The sequence below is a fragment of the Furipterus horrens genome, unplaced genomic scaffold (assembly GCF_987537825.1).
Source record: "Furipterus horrens unplaced genomic scaffold, mFurHor1.1.pri manual_scaffold_6, whole genome shotgun sequence".
Taxonomy (NCBI): Eukaryota; Metazoa; Chordata; class Mammalia; order Chiroptera; family Furipteridae; genus Furipterus; species Furipterus horrens.
Genome location: NW_028327176.1, coordinates 59,262,785 through 59,281,314, shown reverse-complemented (window position 1 = coordinate 59,281,314; position 18,530 = coordinate 59,262,785).

The following is an 18,530-nucleotide window of genomic DNA, read 5'->3' as shown; positions in this document are numbered from 1 at the left end:
ACATAGGGTAGAAGAAATAATAGGAGAGAGTTTGGGCAGTGTTCTGCAGGCTATCTAGAAAAGTATAGAAAAGGAGTGAGTCAAAGCAGTATTCTCCTGTTAGCTGACCTGGGAAGTCAGAGAAAAGGGGGCCTATGGACAGGATCAGTGGGTAAGCCTGAGTCAGGCTGCCACTGCCCTCTGCTCCCTTGGCTGCAAGTCTCCTTGGGACCCTTAGAGTTTAGGAGAAATAAAAAGTTCATACCTGGGAAGGGGCAAGGGTGTGCTCTAGAGTGAATTGGTGCTGTGTCTTTGTTCTAAAGGCTTTTTATCTTCTTTCTATGGTGAGCATATTAGGAGAGGCTTTTATCAGGGCATTCATTAACTTCCTAGTTGCATTTTTAATATGCTGATGTGTCAAAATAAGTACATAGGGGGTTTGGGAATACTCTGCTCTGTTATGGTTTTACTTTTATCTTAGGTTTGTCTATCTTTTAATGTTTTTGTTTGTTTGTTTGTTTTGATATGTTTTCCTGACTTCATTTGTCTTTGGCACAAATAGCCTTAGTTGGATCTTTGTTCTTTATTTCCTAGGCCAAGGAGATTTAAGCTATGCATTCTTTGGTTCAGGAGGAGAGGTACAAGCTATCCATTCTCAAGTGTCCTTGGTTAGGGGAGATAAGCTCTTGCGATTCACCAGCTAGCTGTAAGTTGCTCAAACTGTTTGGCCTTGTTAGATTTTTGTGTCTCAGTTTCCCCATTTTACTTGCCCAGGAATTTTTCTAGCCTTTTACTATCCTGCCTCATCTAAATAAGAAATTAATTATAATGGATTTGAGAAATTTGAGTATGAATGACCCTTCAAAACTCAAAGTTTCCATATAGTTTCTCTAATGAGAGATGTGTCTCTTTGGAAATATAGAATGTGAATGTACAATGAACAAGGAAACTTTTAATTGAGCTGCTGTTAATGTGCTAATCAATATTACAATAGCACTATATAGGATGAAGCAAAAGTAGATTTACAGTTGTGAGTATGCAAAACAGAGTCTATTATTATATTATTTGTTATTGAAGTTTTTATATGAATAACTGTAAACCTGCCTTTGCTCCACACTCTGTATAAAAAAGTAGTTTATTCCTCTCTCACAACAAGCAACCTGAAGAGGAGGGTGATTTAGCAACTTTGTGAAAACCAACCCTCTTCTACGTTTCTGTTTCACCATGCCAGTGCTGACTACAGTCTTGGAGGTTTCTTCATGTTCACAGATAACTCAGGAAGCTCCATTGTGTTTGCATCCAGGAGACCATACTCTTCTGCTTAGATGTCATCCATCAGAATGTAGTTACAGGCTACATGTTGCAAGGAGGGCTTGTAAATGCTGTCTTTTAGACAGGTTTATTGTATTCCTAAATAAATTCTGGATTCTTTAATTAAGGAAGAATGAAGGAAATATTATTAGGTAGTAATTGGCATGTTTATCCCTGGAACCTAATGCAAAAGCTATATTAGAAGTACATAGTTCAAAACTGTTTCATCTATGAGGTTAATTCAGTTTGAATACTGAAAGTGAAATACTAATTGACCAGAGAATGATCAGTTTAGAAGGGGAAAAAAAGACAATTTCAGTAGTAGTGAGAAATGCACATAGGAAGTAAAGAGATGCTAGAACCTCAAATAATGAGTTATTTTTAAATAAAAAATATTAATAGTGCCTTTGCCTAGAGAATTTAGAAATACACAAGTTCCATTTCAAAACCTCCTCCTGTGTTTTATTTGACAATGGTCAATATACAAGCTAAATAAGACAAAATAACTTGTTATTATTAACTGGGGTTTGGGGCTTTAAAAGTCAAGATAAAACTCCATTAAGCTAGGTTGGACCCTCCTTGGGGTTCCTTCCTATGCAAGGATCCTAAGAAACCCTGAACCAAATATGAGAAAGTTCTATCAATTTTACCATATGTAACCTCCCAAACCTGAGCCTCAAGCTAAATTACTCTAATTCAAGAAAATATTGTATAAAAAAATAGATCAACATGCACACCTGCTAATATCACGAAAGGAGTACAGCAATTGGAAGGAGGCCTGTGCTTGGTGCACTGTCCTTGCAGGGCAGGGACAGTGCAGCTCTCGTGCACAAATTGCCTTCACATTGAATGCCTAGCCCCAGAGTGCTGGCCATACTTCAGACCTAAAACATAATAAGAAGCATTTTTGTCAATGGCATCAATAACTTCTTGAGGGAAGTGCATTAAAACATGATAAGTTGGCTCCTAGCGAGGTCACCCTGACCACAATGGTTGAGCCAGTTTGTAAAACCAGGAAGCTTGAGTCCAGAGTACTTATTCTTTTTTTTTCTACTACGCTATTCTGTCTCTTTGTTAAAATATTTTCATTAATGTTTTATTGCTTTATGTTCTCAGTAACTCCATGAAAAATGAAAAGTAGGTATGGCAAGTATCCCATTATTTAAGTGAGGAAACCAAAGCTCAGAGAGATTTATTCAATGTGCACAATCACAAAGTGTCAAGTTGAGGGAGAATTATGTCACAGGATCCCAAACTCAATTCCCTTTCCAAACAACAACTGCTCAGGATTTATAAAGTCCTTGATGTTTCCTGTTCTTAACTCATGCATAGGCACTTTTGATTCAGTCATACTTGTAGGAAAATAATAATATATATCTCTCTGATAGCTTGGTCAACCTATTGGAGTCAGAAAAGCAACTCTTTCCAGTACATTTTGTACATTACATTTTGTCGATTAAAAAAAGTTGTTCTGAAAACAAAATCATCTGAAGCTTTTTACTAAAGACGTGTTCCATTTAATATTGGACCACAAGAAGGTTACTGGAACTCTGAGGTGCTTGTCATTTCAAAAGTTATCATATCTGTGACTAAAAACAATCAAACAAATAAAAAAGACCACTCCCATAATCTTAAAAATAAACTGTTCTCAGATTGAGCACAGGGTGGAGAGAAGAAATAACACCTAAGTGAAATTGAATCTACATTGGTAGCTACATAATTGCTCCTATAGATTTCTTTTGAAGACTTTTTCATGACTACCATAGTATTCAGCTTAGCCTATAGAACAAACTTCTTCTTTTACCTAATGATTTCATATTCTATAACTTTTAATCAATGAACCACTATACATAATGTCCTCTTCCAGGCATTAGTGGGGAAGGAAGTGTTCCTGCTCTCAGGGAGTTCAAAGGTTCATGAGAAAAAAAAAATCAAACTAAAATCTAAGAGAACTACGTGGACATATACACATGGCAGGTCTTGTTCATTAACTGTCAAATAATGAATAAGAAGGGTTTTCAGGGATGGTTCTACATTTCCTGCTTTGTGCTTTCTGATGAATGGTGATGTCATGTACTGAGATGATATACCAAAAAGAGAAATTCATTTAGAGAGTCTTTGTGGGAAATTTTAATTGTTGGGCATATTCAGAACTCAGAAAACATCTAAAAAAACAGATATAAATTTTGGAGCCATATGAATAATAACAAGATTTGCGTGTATAGAACTTCTTTAATGTTTTTAAAGAAGATAATGTACAAGAACAAACATCTGAGGTGAAGTATGTGTCTACATTTTTACTTTTTATCCAATCCCAGAGATTTCCCTGCTCTGTTTTGTCCTGCCTCCCTAATCTATCACCAATGAATTTCATGTCTTCCCCTTTGATTCCAATGTACAGAATAAGTGGTAAAACTGAGATTTACTAGAACATTTTCTAAATCTGTTGAGATTTTGCTTCCCAGCAATTGTTGTTAGTTTTGCTCAAATTAACTCATTAAAAATAACTGGAAATTTGAAGATTATCACAATGTAATTGGTGACCGGAGAAAACCCATCTGTAAAGAAGGCTTAAACTGGATCCCTGGTGAAGAAAAATAAGAGAAGGAAATTGTGGTGCTGTGGAAGTCAAGAAAATACAAACATTAAAAAAAAAACTGGCAACAGTGTCAGTTCAAGCAATGATATTATTAATTAAAATATATTTTAAATTTAAAAATACTTAAGTTTATATTACATGATAATATAAACAAATACACACTACACAAAAGAACAAATCTTAACATTATGTATTCTTGATTCAGAATTTATATAAGAAAACTAAAAAGTACAGAGAATTATCAATTTACTTATGGATATGTGTAAAACTAACATGGTAACTGTCTGATAGGAGCTTTGCTAACTGGTCTCTGATTTGTGACAATGTCCCACATCTATACTATTCAGCATGGTTGCCACTAGCCACATGTGGCTATTTAAATTTAAATTAACTAAAATTATAATTTCATTTCTCATTCTTACTAGCTGCATTTCAAGTGCTCAATAGCTGTGTGTGGCTAGTGGCTACTATATGGGTTAGCAAACATATAGAGCATTTCAATCATTGTAGAGTATTCCATTGCTTCTTTTGGTGGATTTTGGTTAGCTTATAGCACTGAGTAAAGCTGTTATGTATTCAGATATGAAAGAGACACCATCTTATTGATCCATTAAAGAAATGATGCATGGCTGAGATCTTGGAGAAGATCTGAAATATAACCTGGACTTCATGACTGATTTTCTGCTAGATATGAATATTTAGCTTTACATGTAGTAAATATCTTCTTGGGTTTCTCCTGTTTAAATTCCCGAACATTATAATTATGTCCTTCATTTTATAGAATACATATTTTATAAAATATAAATGTAAATAAATATATATATTTCAGATTCAGCAACATGTTTTAAAATTTCCTGCCAAGATTTTATAGACATACCCAATTTTTTTCTTAATTTCAAAGAATGGTTATCTATATTTCCACACCAGTGTTTTCTAAACTGTATTTAATCTTAGTTTATATTTTCCATAAAGAAATTTAGTTGCCCCGAGGATCTTTCAAAAGTCCATCTTTCTTCAACTTTTCATTATATTTTTAGGTCTGTCTTGATGTTTCCATGTTGTTTTTTCTATGTAAGTGTCTGATTTGCCTTTTGAGTTTTTCGTGTCTTCCTTAGTTGTCTTCAGTTGTATTCACATTGTTAAAAATATATAAGGCTTGAAAAATTTAGGTCAAGCCTATCCTTCTTCTTAGGTATACTAACTTCTGTGTTACTTTTAAAATGTTTGTTTCCTTTGATTATATATGTTTGTTGGTTTTCATGATTATATGTTATATATAATACATGATGTCATTATATATTTGATAACTTAGCTACATATATCAAAATCAAAAGCTATTATATGTATATGTTAGGTATTATATTTATTGACTTTTGTGTATCCGGGTAATTTACTTAACTTAGTGAATTATTTTATCATATATTACTGTATTTTAATTGCTTTGCTGGATTTTTCAATGTATATAGCTTATCGTTTTACATTCTGCTATGTAACTCTAAATTCGTTTGGTCTTTTTCCTAACTGATTGCTCAGCTTCAATCTTTTTTCCTAGCTTTTTTAGGGAGAAGTTTCCACTAAAATGTCCTCTGGATTCTTGCATTTCAAAATTACCTCTTGCCTTTACACATGGGCAATAGTTTGGTTGTGTATACCATTCTCAAGCTTCAGTATAGTGCCATTGTTACAAAGTTTGAATCTAGCCTTCCCTTTTTTCCTTTCAAGTAACTTAATTATGTGGTCTGGTTGTCCATATATTTTTCTATGTTTTATAATTTAATAACTTTACCTGGCTATATCTTAGAGTGTACAGTTCTATGTGAGACTATTGCTTTTTATATGCTCATTTTGACTTTTATTTCTTTGAGAATATTCTCTGGGTTTATGTCTTATTTCCTTCTTTGAGGTGGGGGGGTGGGAAAGGATTGGACTTTAGTGGTTAGAATCCTGGACTTCCCTTGCTTGTCTCCATTATCTTCCATTTGTGCCCAGTTTCATTTTATATTGCTCATTATTCAAACTTATGCCTTGTGTATCTTTCTCTGTTCTCAACAATGTCCATTCAGCCATCTGTCCTAATGCTAGCTCCACGTGCTCAAATGTCATCTCTTGATGTTGCCTTGCCATTTCCTACATGAGATCTTGAATTCTTAGTTCCCCTTCCTTGATTTTTTTAAGAATAGTTTAGTTAGATTTTTAAAAAAGTCAAAATAGTTTAGTCTGCTCTATCACAACATATTTTTCATGTGATTTTTTAAATCAACCAATTCTTGGATTTATAGGTTTTATATAATTATTTTTTATTCTTACAGCTTTAGGAATATGTCCTGAAAGAAAAAAATGTTGTCATTATAATATAGTATTCAAACTGGGATTTCTTTATTTGTTTTAATTGAATGCACAACACAAGATTTTTAGACCTCGTATTTTAATAATATAAAATGGACTCTGAGCATACTAAAACATTTTTTGCACCCCATAGAACTTGATGTATATGTTACTGTCTTTCAATTTAAAATATTATGATTTCACTGTAATTTTAAGATTAGAAAAGGTATTTATAAAATTCGAACACATATTCTTAAATTTCTTTTATTGTGATTTTTTAACTAAATTGCATTGAGGTTAAAAGTGCTTTTTATAGGTGATCATTTATTTTGTGGTTGAGTATATACCCCTGATTTTGTAAATATTTGAGGCTTGAATAAAAATATACATTTTCGGGGGGAGAAGATGGCGGAGAAGTGAGGGGAGGCTGCGCTTTCTGGCTCCCGAGACTCGTCTGTAGTTTGGACTAATTGCAGACAGAACATCTCAATGAGCAGCTGGACACTGGCAGGATTTGAGCCTTGGCACTGCTGGATTAGAGAAAACCATCTAGGAATGACCAGTTTGGTGAGGATAGCGGAGGAAAAAGGGACGAGATGGGATTTCTGACTGGGGTGGCTACCCGAGCTGCGGCTGGAAGTAAACAAAGGCTTTTTGGTGACAACAGTCTTCCCCAGAGAGAAATCGGGAGGAGAGTGGATCCCTGCCCGCTGGCAGAGACAGGACTGGACCAGGTGGCATTGGCGCTGAAAGACATGAAACAGCGTACTGCTATGCATGTGAGAATGTGATTTTCCTTTATATTTTTCTCTCGTGAACTGAGGAGAGGAGAGGAAAGGTTGGGGATAATAGGACATTCTTGAGGAGCACAGGTGCAGGAGTGTGCTCACCCACTCCTCAACCCTCCCCTTGGGTTGCGTGGGCACGCACAGGGAAGTGCCCTCATTTACTGGCCAGGTGCACTGGGCCACACATCCAGGTGCCCCTTGGACATTCCCCAACAGACATAAGATCAGTGCCCCAACAAAAGCAGGGAGGGCCCACTGGGGACACAGAAGACCGTACGCGGACACCCCTGGTCAGCTCCAGTGGGCGCCAGGCCGGAGTGCAGACCGCTTGCTTGGGCTCTGCTGGTGCCCGCCCAGGCAGGGATGAGAACAGCAGGTGACTGCGGCATGGGAACAGCAGGCAGCAGAGACTCACAGACGCTCACTTCCACTGTGCAAAAGTGTCCAGGGCCCTGTCCCAAGAGGCAAGAGACCAACTCCTGGAGTACAGCATGGCTCTGCAGGCCTGAGGCTAGTGCTCAGTCTGCCTTGCACATGGATGGGCTAGCACGAAAGAGCACCCCTGCTGGCTCCAACAGGCACCAAAGAAACCCACTGGCCACCTTGGGCGCACACCACTGCTGCAAGAAACAGGAACCTCTGACCTGCCTCATTAGACCATCTGTGGATCCAGAAAAAGAAGACAACACACAAAGGCTGAACTGAGTAAAATCATTCCTTTTCTATATTTTTAAATTTTTATTTTTATTTTAGTTTCATTTGTATTTTATTTTATTTTAATTTTTAAAATTTCTTATTTTTAATTTTAATTTTTACTTTTTAAAAATTTTCTTTCTCCTTAAAGAAATTTATCTTTAATTTGTTTCATACCATCTCTCCTTCTCATCTTTCCTCTTTAATTTTTGTTATTTGTTTGTCTGTCTAGTTTAGCCTCCCTTTCACACTAAATAAATAGAATATAACTACTATATAAATCTAATACTATACAATCCCACTTTCTTACTATATTCTGCATTCTTCCCTCCTTTTCTTTTATTATTATTAACATACAATGTAATTACCTACTGTCTTGCATACTCTCAACACTACTTGCTACTATTATTAACCTATCATCCCCTCTCTGAAAAATCATATTTTTCCTTCTTAAAAACAACTCATCTATTATTCCTATAGTATAAAAGCTCTAATCTCTCTACATTTATATTAATACTGGCTCATTGGCTGACGATAGTGAGATAGAGGGTGGGGGATATTTTTGAGGGTGTGGGTTTCATTCCTGGGCGGTGTGTTTATGTTTTTTACAGCATTCCCACAAAAGAACTCAAGACAAAGTGGATAGAGTGACTCTAAATCAACTAGCCAGAAGAAAGATCCTACCAAAGAGCACCTGAAATATAACCAGACAGCATAAACAAACGACATAAAGGGTAATCCAAGAACATCAAGCTCAGGAGATCAAAGAGACTGCACCACTGAAACCCCCAGATCACCTATGAAGAATCTCATACCGCAAAGGTGGGAAGTCAAAGCAGACAAACCCAAATATCAAAAACAAACAAGAAGAATCCAACATGGTAAGATGCAGAAACAACCTTACAATGAAAAGAAAAGAGGAATCCCCAGAAAGAGAGGTAGATGGAATAGACATAGCCCAAATGTCAGACATTGAATTCAAAACAATGGTGGTGAAGAAGCTCAATATAAAAACAACTACAACAACCTCCAAAGAAGTTACCAACAGCTCCAAGAAAATTACAGAACTCGTGTAGAGAACTACACGAGCATAAAAAAGGACATAGAAACTATTAACAAGAACCAGGAATAAATGAAGAATACAATCTCTGAACTGAAAAACAAAGTAAATCAGTCAAAAGCAGACTAAACGAAGCAGAGGTTCAGATCAGTGAGTTAGAGGACAATGTAGAAAAAAATTCCCAGACAATACAACAAAATGAAAAAAAAAATAAGGAAAATATATGAACAAGATGAAAGGGAATTACAGGATAACATGGGAAGCAGCAATATCAGGATCATCGGAATAAGAGAGGGAGAAGAGGAATGTGGAATAAAAAAGCTGATAGGAGAAGTATTGACAGAAGATTTTTGCAACCTGAGGAGAGAAAAAGTTATGCAAGCTCAGGGAGCACAGAGAGTCCCAAAGAAGAGGAACCTAAAAAAACCCACTCCAAGGCACATCATAATTAAAATGGCAACATTCCAAGACAAAGAAAGAATCCTGAAAGCAGCAAGAGAAAAACAGCAAATAACATACAAGGGAGCTCTGATAAGGTTATCAACTGATTTCTCAACAGAAACACTACAAGCCAGAAGGGAACAGTCAAAAATATTTCAAGCAGTGAAAAACAAAGTCCTACAACCAAGAATACTCTACCCAGCAAGGCTCTCATTCAAAATGGAATGTGAAATAAGGAGTTTCCCAGACAAAGGAAGACTAAAAGAATACACCTGCATGAAACCAGCATTGCCAGAGATGCTAAAGGGAATGTTCTAAGAAAAAGGAAGGGAAAAAAAAGAGTAGAGGAACAGAGGTACAAAGGGAAATGAAAAAATACATGTCAATAATAACTTGAAATGTAAAGAGATTAAATGCTCCAATTAAAAGGCATAGGGTAACAAAATGGATAAGAAAACAAGACCCACATATTTGCTGTCTACAAGAAACACACCTCAAAACAAAAGATTTACACAGAATAAAAGTAAAGGGATATAAAAAAGTATCCCAAGCAAACGGACATGAATAAAAAAGCTGGGGTAGCAATCCTCATATAAGACAAAACAGATTTCAAAGAAAGGGCAATAAAAAGAGACAAAGAAGGACATTTCATAATACTTAAGAAAAAAATCCATCAAGAAGATATAACACTGATAAACATATATGCACCCAACATAAGAGCACACAAATGCATAAAGAAAATACTAGAAGACCACAAGAAAGATATCAACCACAACACACTCATAGTAGGGGACTTCAAAACTCCATTATCAACAATAGACAGATAATTGAAGCAAGGAAACATCAAGGATATACAGGCATTGAACAACACACTAAACCACATGGACTTAACTGATATATATAAAACTTTTCACCCCAAAGAAGCAAAATATACATTCTTTTCAAGGGCACATGGGACATTTTCAAAGATAGACCACATGATAGGACACAAAACAAGCCTCAACAAATTCAAGAAAATTGAAATCACATTAAGCATCTTTTCAGACCACAATGCCTTGAAACTAAAAATCAACCTCACAGAAAAAAATCAAAGACATCCAAACTCATGGAGAATGAATAACATGTTATTAAATAATGAATGGGTTAACAATGACATCAAAGAAGAAATCAAGAAGATTCTGGAAACTAATGATAATGAACACACAACATCCCAAAACCTTTGGGACAGAGCAAAAGCAGTCCTAAGAGGGAAGTTCATAGCAATACAGGCATATCAGAAAAGGACAGAAGAATCTCAAATAAAAAATCTAACCCTAAAGCTACAAGAACTAGAACAACAACAACAAAAAGAGCCTAGGGCTAGAAGAAGGAAGGAAATCATCAAGATCAGAGCAGAATTAAATGACATGGAGACCAAACAAATAATTCAAAAGATCAACAAAAGTAGGAGCTGGTTCTTTGAAAGATAAACAAAATCAACAAGCCTTTAACCAGGCTCATCAAGAAAAAAAGAGAGAGGCCCCAAATAAACAAAATCAGAAATGAAAAAGAAGAAATCATGACTGATACCACAGAAATACAAAGAATTGTAGGAAATTACTACAAACAACTGTACGGCAAGAAACTTGACAACCTAGAAGAAATGGACAAATTTCTAGAAATATATAATCTTCCAAAACTGAATCAAGAAGAAGTAGAAAGCCTGAACAGACCAACAACAAAGAGTAAAATTAAAGCAGTAATCAAAAAAACTCCCAGCACACAAAAGCCCTGGACCAGATGGCTTCACAGGCAAATATTACAAAAAAAATTAGGGAAGAAATAACTTTTATCCTTCTCAAAATATTTCAAAAAATCCAAGAAGAAGAAAAATTTCCAAACTCTTTCTATGAAGCCAGTATTACCCTAATCCCAAAACCAGGTCAAGACACAACAAAGAAAGAAAACTACAGGCCAATATCACTGATGAACATAGATGCTAAAATCCTCAATAAAATTTTGGCAAACAGGGTCCAGCAATACATCAAAAAGATCATACACCACAATCAAGTGGGATTCATCCTAGGGATGCAAGGATGGTTTAATATTCACAAACCAATAAATATAATACATTACCTAAACAAAATGAAAGACAAAAATCACATGATCATATCAATAGATGCAGAAAAAACATTTGATAAAGTACAACACCACTTATGATGAAATCACTCAGCAAAATGGGAATAGAGGGAGCATACCTTAACATAACTGAGGCTATGTATCACAAGCCTGAAGCCAACATCATACTCAATGGACAAAAACTGAAAGCATTCCTGAAAGCGTTCCTGAAATCAGGAACGAGACAAGGCTGCCCCTCTCTCCACTCCTATTCAACATAGTCTTGGAAGTTCTAGCCACAGCAATCAGACAAGAAAAAAAATAAAAGGCATCCAAATTGGGAAACAAGAAGTAAAACTATCATTATATGCAGGTGACATTATAGTATACATAGAAAACCCTCTAAACTCCACTAAAAGGCTACTTGATATAATAAGTGTATTTGGCAAAATAGCAGGGTACAAAATAAATATACAGAAATCTAAGGCATTTATGTACACAAACAATAAAACATCAGAGACAGAGACAAAAACAAAAATACCATTTACTATAGCAACAAGAAAAATAAAGTAACTAGGAATTAACTTAATCAAAGAGATAAAAGATTTGTACTCTGAAAATTACATAATATTGAAGAAAGAAATTAAGGAAGATACAAATAAATGAAAGCAAATACCATGTTCTTGCGTGGGAAGAATCAACATCATCAAAATGGCCATACTTCCCAAAGCAATTTACAGATTCAATGCAATCTCTATTAAAATACCAATGACATATTTTACAGACCTAGAATAAATACTCCAAAAATTCATGTGGATCCAAAAAAGACCCTGAATTTCCAAAGCAATCTTGAGACAGAAGAACACAGGAGGAGAAATCACAATACCAGCCATCAAACAATACTACAAAGTCACTGTGATCAAAACAGTCTGGTACTGGCATAAGAACAGATATATAGATCAGTGGAACAGAGTAGAGAGCTCAGAAATAAACCCAGGCCTCTATGGTCAACTAATCTTTGATAAAGGAGGAAGGAACATAAAATGGAGTGAGCAGAGCCTCTTTCACAAATGGTGCTGGGTGAACTGGACAGGGACGTGCAAAAAAAAGGAAACTAGACCACCAACTTACACCACACACGAGAATAAACTCAAGATGGATTAAAGACTTAAATGTAAGCCATGACACCATAAAAGTCCTAGAGGAAAACATAGGTATAAAAATTTCAGATATTCCACGTAACAATATTTTCACGGGTACATCTCCTAAGGCAAGAGAAATAAATAAATAAACAAACAAATGGGACTACATCAAACTAAAGAGTTTCTGCTCAGCAAAAGAAAACATCAGCAAGATGAAAAGGAAACCAACCATATGGGAAAACATATTTGCCAATGATATCACAGACAGGGGACTGATTTCCAAAATATATAAAAAGCTTATACAACTCAACATTAAGAAAACAAACAACCCAATTAAAAAATGGGTAAAGGACCTGAACAAACACTTCTCCGAAGAAGACATAGAGAAGTTCCATAGACACATGTAAAAATGCTCAACATTATTAGCCATCAGAGAGATGCAAATAAAAACCACAATGAGATACCACTTTACACTAGTTAGAATAGCCAACATCAACAAAGCAACAAACAACAAGTGCTGGCGAGGATGCGGAGAAACGGGAACCCTACTGCACTGTTGGTGGGAATGCAGACGGGTGCAGTCACTATGGAAAACAGTATGGAATTACCTCAGAAAACTAAAAATGGAACTGCCTTTTGAACTAGCAATTCCACTGCTAGGATTAAACCCGAAAAATCCTAAAACCCTAATTCAAAAGAACATATGCAGTACTGTTTACAGTACTAGTGCTAGAAACAGCCTAAGTGCCCATCTGTAGATGAATGGATCAAAAAACTGTAGTACATTTACACAATGGAATACTATGTAGCAGAAAGAAAGAAGGAACTCCTGCCATTTGCGACAACATGGATGGAACTAGAGAGAATTATGCTTAGTGAAATAAGCCAGGCAAAGAAAGAAAAATACCATATGATATCACCTAATACAGGAAACTAAAGAACAACACAAACAAAGGAACTAAATAGAACAAAGAGCAGAAAAGCAGTAAATAGGGGGGAGGGGAGAGGGAGAGAAGGGGGATAAGTAAGGGAAGGGATTAGTCAAAGAACCTATATAAAAGACTCATGGACATGGACAACGGGGAGGGATATGATTGCGGGAGAGGGGGTGGGTTGGGTGGGGGAGAGAAATTAGGGGAAAAGGGGACAACTGTAATTGAAAAACCAAAAAAAAAAAAAAAGTGCTGCAGAAATGCACTTTCTCTTGATTGAAAGTAAAAAAAAAAAAAAAAAAAGATGAGCCAGAGATAGCTGAGTCTTTCCTTTTTTTCAACTTGATTTACTAATCTCTAGTTTCAATAGGTAAAGTAATACATTTGGTTATTATAATCACTACTAAATTCATTAACTGTATCATTTTTATTTTTCATTTTGTATTTTTTAAAATTCTCACCTAGGGATATATTTATTGATTTTAGAGAGAGAGTAAGGGAGAGAGAGAGACAGAGCAACATCAATCAGTTGCCTTCCATACACTCCTTGACTAAAGATCAAACCCACAACCTAAGTTTGTGCCCTGATCAGGTATAGAGCCCGCAATCTTTTGGGATATGGGATGACACTCCAGTCATCTGAGACAGCCAGCCAGTGCTCACTATGCATTTTTATTGCTTTTCTTTTCTTTCCCTTTTGGATTTCATAGTTTTTATTTGTACATCTTTATTTTTTTTTCTGACTGGTCATTTTTTTACATAAAGCTGTTTATGTACTTTAACACAATTTATTGAGTAAACTTCCCATTTTATAATCTTGTTTTGTTGCATAAAATTATAATTTCAACTTTTAACTACAAAATATATCTCTATATTCATTAAACAGATATCCAACCTTTTAAAAAAAGATCTTATTTATTTTTAGAGACAGGAGAAGGGAGGGAGAAAGAGAGGGAGAGAAACATCAATGTGTGGTTGTCTCTTGCAATCCCTCAACTGCGGATCTGGTCTGCAACCCAGGCATGTGCCCTGACTGGGAATCAAACTGGCAACCCTTTGTTTCACAAGCTGGCATTCAACCCACTGAGCCACACTAGCCAGACTACTATCTTATATTGAATTCATTGTCATGGGTTGTTTCTTGCTTCTTACTTTCTCTTTCTGCTTTCATCTTTCTTGTCTATAAGCATATTTTACACTAAATACTTCATATATATATATATTCTACACTAAATACTTCATTAACATTTTGTGAGTTGTACACTTTGCTAGCTTTTTTTAATATCTGAAAATAAATGCTTTGATTAAGATATTTGGCTGAATATAGAATTCATAGTGACATGATTTCCCTCAAAACTTTGAAGACATTATTCCATTTTCTCTTTACATCTGTAATTTCTTATTCTGTGATTGTTCTTTAATTAGTTTAATTTCATCCCTTTGAATATCATTTTTTGTTTCCTTTATGTAGTTTTAATATTTTTTCTTTATTATTGATATGCTGAAGTTTTACTCATCTTTAAGTATGATTCATATTTCTATATCTTCTTAGCACTTAGGAGTTTTCTATCTATCTAAACTCATATTTTCACCAATTGAAATAAACTCTTAGTTATTACATCTTTGAATAATTACTCTGTCATTATCTATATTCTCTCTTTCTAAAACTCCTATAATGCATGCATTGAAATTTTGTTGATTCTTTCTTTTTTTCCTTCAAATTCAGCCTTATTTTCCATTGCTTTATTTCTATGCACTGCTGTCTGGGACAATTTCTTGTTAGTAGCATCCAGATAATGTTTTCACTTTGGCCAAATTTTTCCAGGTTTTTAAAACATTCTCAAGGCTTCCAATAACTTATTTGGGTATCTGTGTGCAATGCTTTTAAAAACAGTTCCAGAAATTCTTTGACACTCCTCTCACAAAAGGTAGAGCCTTATTGTTTCCTTTTAAAATTCAGCCAGACTTAGTTACTCACTTATAACACACGGAGTGTGAATGAAATGATGTTTCATGACACTGAGGCTCTGTCATAAAAGGAGATACTGCTTATGTCTCTCTCTCTCTCCCCGACCACCCCTCGCCCCCTTTCTGGCTATCCTAAAGTCGTCCTCAGAAAGCCATACATAGAGACCATGTAAATATAAAAACAATGCTCAAGAAGACTCCAGCTGCTTCAGGCTTCAGCTATGCAAATATTTATAGCTCAGACACTAACCATGTGATTTAGCAAGTTTTCAGATGACTCAAACTCCCAGATTTTGAACCATCTTACCTGATGCTGAGTGGAATAGGACAAATAAACTTGCTCTCCTATGTTTTATCCAAACCCTGACCCCCTAAATCTGTAAGACAATAAATACTGGTTTTCTACAACAAATTTTTTGAGTAATTTGTTATGCAGCTATGGTAACTGGATTGGAATGTTGTAGCAAGAAATTTCACAAGAAATTTTGGGTATTGCCTTAATAAAATCCTAAAAATGTGACAGTGGCTACAGGATTAGGGAACAGGTGGAAATTGGGCATGGGGGGTAGGAAATTGAGGAGACTGTTAACAGAAACTTAATGTGCCTGAGAAGAGTCAGTGGAGGTGAAAGGGGCTATGAGAAAAATGGTTTCAGAGGCTTGAGAAAAAGGTATCTTAATTTGTCATGATTGGGCTATTTTGCAACACCTTCCTTAGCATTACAATAAGGCCAGAAAATAAATAGTTTAGCTAAGGAAATTCTTAGGCAGAGTGTTAAAGTTACTGCCTAGTTCATGGAATCTCATAGAAAAATGTGAGAGAAAAAAAGCTAAAGGAAGAATTACCAAATACTGTATGATAAAGCCAGGACTGCCTTCTCATTCTCAGCCTCCCCAAATCCCCACATTAATAAGGGACTTCAGAGCAAATATCAAACCAGATGTGAAACCACAAGAGTCACTGTTAAAACCTGAGAGAGATAAAAGGCGATGCTTCAGCAAATTGCACAGTTGGACAAAAGCACATGGAAGAATTTTAAAGGTGCTTCAAAGATACTCTTCTTTTTTTTTTTTTTTTTTAATTAAATCCTCACCTGAGGATATGTTTACTGATTTTTTTAAGATAGAGGAAGAGACAGAGAGAAACATCTAAATGAAATAGAAATATTGATTCGTTACCTGTTGTATGACCCTAACTGTGAATAGAAACCGCAACCTAAGTATGTGACCTGACCAGGGATCGAACCTGTAACCTTTTGGTATAGGGGTTGGAATTCCAACCAAATGAACCAATTGGCCAAGGTTAGCTTTTCTTCATTAAACAATACAGCTTATAGTAATCTTAAGAGTACTGTCTTTCAGCAACTTTATAGGAAGCCCAAAGTAAAAGAAGGGTTTATCTCAGAGAAATCTGTATGTGTTATTTTCCTAGTGATGTAGATTTATATGCAACTTACACAGTTTAAAAACAATAATATTAGTTTGGACTTAAGGGACAGACACAGTGAAAAATGAAAAAAAGCCTTTGGACCCCCAAATTCTATGGACATGAAGCCGATTGGAAAAACAGCCTATATGAGATCAGAAGATATTTTTTAATAGAAAATGATGGATTATTTAAAAGCAGAACCAAGAACCTAGTCAGGACAAGCCAAAAGCCATATAGAATCATCCCCAGACATTAGGACCAAACCCTATTCAAGAAAATAGAGACACATACAAGCTTGGCTGAATTTCGGAAATGCTATGGACAGAGAGTCCTATGTGCAATTTGTTTTTCCCTTTGTAGATCAGGAGTCCTAGAGTGGATGAAAAGGGGGGTATGTACAAGTTCAGTGGCAGAAAGTTACCTCACAGTGTGATCCAATTATAAATTCCTAACTGGGTAGGTAGGTCATGGTGGGTAGTTACACCTCAGGCCTGTAACTTCTGAGCAATAGGCTTTTAAGGAAGTCCTGTTCATTTTTCTTGTGTATGTAGGTCAACACACCATTGGCATGCAGAAGTAATTCTCTTTTCAAGACCCCTCAATGGCATAATGGCCTCAAGAGAACACATAATCTTTAGCAGGCAGTGTCATCCCTTTAGGCTCAATTAAAATTTTTCTATAGTTTTGGATATTCTTTCACTGACAGGATCATCTGGAGAGAACACACAGATAGACACTTGGGGAATTCCAGTATTGCAGGTATTCCAGTCTTCCCAGCCTAGAATCAAGACATGTGAGTGAACAAGTCTTCTAGACGTTTTCAGTCCCCAGTCTTTGAGCTGCCATAACTGATACCAAATGGAATAGAAAGGGAGCTTTCTTCTCTGCTTTGTTCAAATTTCTGATCAAAAGAACTCATGAGCATGATAAATGTTTTGTGTCACTAAGTTTTGGGTCGTATTTTACAAAGAGTAACTAGCAACATGTGACTTTTATTCATACCTGTCTCTGTTTCAAAATTGTTTGCTTCTCTATATAAATGCTATTTATTTAAAAAATCTCTTTGAAAATCTTAACTTTCAAACTTATTTTATAGTTATTTGGGGATTCACCTATTAGTTACATTATTTAGAATAACTTCAACTTTTTGAAAAGTTAGTTATTTTTGTTTTCAAAATCTAAATTTTCCCCATGTGCTTTGGTGATTTTATTTTCATATTTATCTTGAGTTTATTTATTTTCATTATTTTTTCTTTTCTTGATCTCCACCACTTTGTCTAGTGTTTCTCTCATTCATTCTGCTCCCTAAATTTTATTGAGAACAAGGTTGTATATTCTAAGTGATGACTGTTGTTTTATAGTGATATTGTAGATATTGCCAAAGTTATCATTAGTTGTCATAATGCTCTTTCCAGATCTTATCTGTCTGAAAATTCCCATTTCCTTCCGCTTACACAGATAATCAACATGGCACAGTTTCAGGAAGAAATCAAATATTATTTAACCTACATTTTTTCTGAGAGAGAGAGACAGACAGGGTCTATTCACATGGGCAGTTTTAAACATTCCCTTGTATAGGATGAGGTGAAAATTATTCAAAAACTATAGAAATATTATCACATTGCTTTGATAGTATAGCTCTAATAGTAAGTCACAAATTTGTTGTAGGCCATTTTACTTATTTGCTTGATTTTCTCCAGTATCATGAATAGCTTGGATATAGATAAGGAATCTGGGAAATAGATTGATTCAGACTTGGAAATTTGC